Source organism: Schistocerca nitens, chromosome 6 (assembly GCF_023898315.1).
Source record: "Schistocerca nitens isolate TAMUIC-IGC-003100 chromosome 6, iqSchNite1.1, whole genome shotgun sequence".
NCBI lineage: Eukaryota > Metazoa > Arthropoda > Insecta > Orthoptera > Acrididae > Schistocerca > Schistocerca nitens.
This window is the reverse complement of record NC_064619.1, coordinates 338,665,752-338,670,760: the sequence shown is the minus strand read 5'-3', so window position 1 is coordinate 338,670,760 and position 5,009 is coordinate 338,665,752.

Sequence of the window (5,009 nt, the reverse complement as noted above, 5' to 3'; positions counted from 1 at the left end):
CTACAATGGCAGACAACAATGCAAACCAGCCACAGACTGCACACAGCACAGCCAGTGATTTTCATACAGAGCGCTAGTGGTGTTACCAATAAGAAAACCTAAACAGCCTACTTACAATCTCTGTGTGTGAATACGCAGGCCTACACCAGTTTCTTTGGCGCTCCATTGCATTTATACATTGTTGTTCGACAAGCTACGTGTATGTTATATGCTTGGAGCGCATTTGTATTAAGACGCGAACTTCCGCAAAGCACTAATTCAATCTGTTTTGGCCTACGTAGCGCATTTCATTGTTGCTACATTTTAAACAAGCCGTTCATACGAACGTGTGAAATCCCATACGAAAAATTATCGACACACTTAACTGAAGGAGAGAGTGGCGATACAATATTCAGTATCAACGGAGGAAAGATTTGTACTTGCGCATTCTAACTTCCAGTAGGTAGGAGAAGTGACGAGTAAAAGAACAACAGTTTGGTATAAGAAAGGAGGCTCCGAACACTTGCTTTCCCGGAAAAGTTCATTTGAAGTAGTTCGTTCACGAACTATACATCCCTAGTGTATACTTCACAAGAGAAAGCTTAGAAGGGCTTATACTGCGTGGTGACCTCAGTCCGGCTCTCCGAAGCAGTACCGGCGCGCTGTGGGAGGAGGACTGAAGGTTGGCCGAGTCACCACAAGGCCTCGAGAAGGACACCGCGCCGCGGAGCGTGCTCCCTGCTGCAAACAGCACAACCGCCCGAGTGACAGCTCCCAGCAGTGTGTCATCGTTCGCTACCAGACAGCGCCCACATCTGTCAATAAAGCAAACTAAACCTATTCACGCCACAGCTATTCGAAATACACTACTGGACATTGAAATTGCTACACCAGGAAGAAATGCAGAAGATAAACGGGTATTCATTGGACAAACATATTATACTAGGACTGACATGTGATTACATTTTCGCGCAATTTCGGTGCATAGATCCTGAGAAATCAGTACCCAGAACAACCACCTCTGGCCGTAATAACGGCCTTGATACGCCTGGGCATTGAGTCAAACAGAGCTTGGATGGCGTGTACAGGTACAGCTGCCCATGCAGCTTCAACACGATACTACAGTTCATCAAGAGTAGTGTCTGGCGTATTGTGACGAGCCAGTTGCTCGGCCACCATTGACCAGACCTTTTCAATTGGTGAGAGATCTGAAGAATGTGCTAGCCAGGGCAGCAGTCGAACGTTTTCTGTATCCAAAAAGGCCCTACAGGACCTGCAACATGCGGTCGTGCATTATCCTGCTGAAATGTAGGGTTTCGCAGGGATCGAATGAAGGGTAGAGCCACGGGTCGTACCACATCTAAAATGTAACGTTCACTGTTCAAAGTGCCGTCAATACGAACAAGAGGTGACCGAGACGTGTAACCAATGGCACCCCATACCGTCACGCCGGGCGATGAGCCAGTATGGCGATGACGAATACATGCTTCCAATGTGCGTTCACCGCGATGTCGCCAAACACGGATGCGACCATCATGATGCTGTAAACAGAACCTGGATTCATCCGAAAAAACGAAGTTTTGCCGTTCGTGCACCCAGGTTCCTCTTTGAGTACACCATCGCAGCCGCTCCCATCTGTGATGCAGCGTCAAGGGTAATTGCAGCCATGGTCTCCGAGCTGATAGTCTATGCTGCTGCAAACGTCGTCCAACTGTTCGTGCAGATGGTTGTTGTCTTGCAAACGTCCCCATCTGTTGACTCAGGGATCGAGACGTGGTTGCACGATCCATTACAGCCATGCGGATAAGATGCCTGTCATCTCGACTGCTAGTGATACGAGGCCGTTGGGATCCAGCACGGCGTTCCTTATTACCCTCCTGAACCCACCGATTTCATATTCTGCTAACAGTCATTGGATCTCGACCAACGCGAGCAGCAATGTCGCGATACGTTAAACCGCAATCGCGATAGGCTACAATCCGACCTTTATCATAGTCGGAAACGGTACGCATTTCTCCTCCTTACACGAGACATCACAACGACGTTTCACCAGGCAACGCCGGTCAACTGCTGTTTGTGTATGAGAAATCGGTTGTAAAATTTCCTCATGTCAGCACGTTGTAGGTGTCGCCACCGGCGCCAACCTTGTGTGAATGCTCTGAATAGCTAATCATTTGCATATCACAGTATCTTCTTCCTGTCGGTTAAATTTCGGGTCTGTAGCACGTCATCTTCGTGGTGTAGCAATTTTAATGGCCAGTAGTGAAATAATTCAACACATTTTTTTTCTTGGCCAATTTCAGTCGAATAAATGCGAAATTTGTTTTGGGACATCGTGGAATATTCCCGCTCCAGCTCCTACACTTTCATAAAGTTTCGGTAAGTGGCGACGCTATACGTAGGCTTCAAAATGGTGGCTGTAACGGAGGTTCGTCCCAAGCAGAGACCTGTCATTGAGTTTCCTTTGGCGAAAGACCAGAGCATCGCAGATATTCATAAGCACTTGTAAAATGTCTACGGCGGTCTGGCAGTGAACAAAAGCACTGTGAGTCGTCGGGCGATGCGTCTGTCACCATCGTAACGAGGCCGCGCAGACCTGTACGATCTCCCGCGTGGTTCCCGGCCGCAGACAGCTGTGACTCTGCCCGTGTTGGAAAGTGCGGACGCTCATTTTGAGCTGATCGGCGGATCACAGTCAAACACCTCGATTCTCAGTTGGGAGTCTCTGTTGGTCTTACTGACACACTCGTCCACCAGTTGGGTACGCAAAGTTGTTTCAGCACTAGGTTCCTCGTCACCTGACAATCGTAAAGAACAACAATGGAGCATCTGTGTGAATTTGCTTGCGCATTACATGGCTGTTCGTGACGATTTCTTGTCAAACATCGTCACCGGCAATGAAACATGGGTTCACCAGTACGAACCGGAAACAAAACTCCAATCCATGGAATGGCGCCACACCACCTCTCCTCTGAAGATAAAGTTCAAAGCTGCATCCTCAGCCGATGAAGGTCTTCTAGGATTCTGAAGCAATTATTCTGTTTGATGTCTTCTCTCAAGGTGCAACGATAAACTCTAAACACCAGGAAATTGAAGAAACGACTTCAGTGTCTTCGTCACCACAAAATACAAGCGAACTTCTCTTTCTCCATGACAATGCAAGGCCTCACACAAGTTCGCGCACCCGAGATGAGCTCACAAGACTTCACTGGACTGTTCTTCCTCAACCACCCTACAGCCCGAATCTCGCACCTTCCAAGTTCCATCTATTTGGCCCAATGAAGGATGATGCACTCCGTGGGAATACTGGCAGAGGGTGCGGCTTTGAACTTTTTCTTCGGAGGAGAGGTAGTGTGGCGCCACTCCATGGATTGGAGTTTTGCTTCCGGTTCGTAGTGATGGACCCATGTTTTATCACCTATGATGATATTCGAAAATAAATTCTCACGATGGTGGCGAGGTTATTGATGCAGGAAGACGTTGGCTCCGACGTTGACCTGTGCAGTGGTACCATGCTGGCATGTAGGCCCTCCCAGTAAGATGGCCTAAGGCTGTTGGATTGAACGGAGATTATGCTGAAGTATAGGGTTTTGTAGCCAAAAGATTGCGGCATAATATGGTGTACTGGAGTGCTGAATAAAACCAACCTGCTTTCAGGAAAAAAATATGTTGCATTATGTATGAACGCTCCTCGTGCTTGCAGCTGTTGTCACAGACTGATGATAAATACCGATTTGTAAAGGAAAATTCTGCTAGAAAATCTTGGCGCAGTGGCAATCAAACCAAGCGACCGTCAACTGAAATTTAAATAGCGAAATGATCTAATCTTATTATTGTTGCGATTGTTTATCTGAAAGACGGCCAGTGAAGTGGAAAGGGTTGGGAGTTGTGAAAACGCAAATATATTTCAGCAAAACTAAAAACTGAACTCCGTCCGAACAGGCCATGAAGGCCCGACGGTAGCGACCGGCCGCCGTGTCATCCTCAGACCAGAGTCGTGATTGGATGTGGATATGGAGGGGCATGTCGTCAGCACACCACTCTCCCATCCGTATGTCAGTTTACGAGAACAGAGCCGCTACTTATCGATCAAGTAGCTCCTCAGTTTGCCTCGCAAGGGCTGAGAGCACCCCGCTTGCCAACAGCGCTCGGCAGACTAGATGGTCACCAATCCAAGTGCAAACCAGCTCGACAGCGCTTAACGTCTGTGAACTGACGGCAACCGGTGTTACCGCGGCGGCAAGGCCGTTGGCTGAATATATTTTAGCAGTCACACGATTTAATAACAACACATCTTGTATTGTACACAGTTACCACAAATATTAAGCAAAACAGTTTCAAAAAGATTGATTAAAATGATCACTGTAACCGCAACAACCTGAACAGATCAACACAACAAAATGCTTTTATTGTTGAAATCCCGATTATAAAAATGTAGGCCCCTACAACTTCAAAGAAAAAGTCCCCATCCCAAAGACAAGGTCGAATGCCAGTGTAACTTCGTACACGTGAACACCATTGAAGGGTTTGTAGATAAAGTTGCAATTCACTGCGTCATGTACCCAGATACGAGGGCTATTTGGAAAGTAAGGTCCGATCGGGCGCCAAATGGAATCGACACTGAAACTCTGATGAAGCTTTGCACAGATGTGTTGGACAGTGTCTCTAGTATGCCCATTGATCGCATCAAGTCGCTCTTTTCAGTAATGAGCATACTGTGAGCGAATAAAGGTGCCTAGAACAGCAGTGTCTCCCGCCAAGTATGGATGCCTGCCGAGAGATTCCACCTAATTTCATGCAACCCTCATAACGTAACTGTCACGTACGTCGTTCTTCGTGGCAGTTCTCGGCCGCACTCTGCAGGGGCAGTGAAGACGCTCCTGCAGCGTTTTCAACGGAAAGTGTTCGAGTAGCCACTATACAGCCCATAATTGGCTCGTCCTGAATTTCATCTCTGCTCACTTGAACCGCTGGCTTTGAAGACAACACTTTGGGACAGACAGCGCGCTGCAGACCAGTGTAGGGAAGTG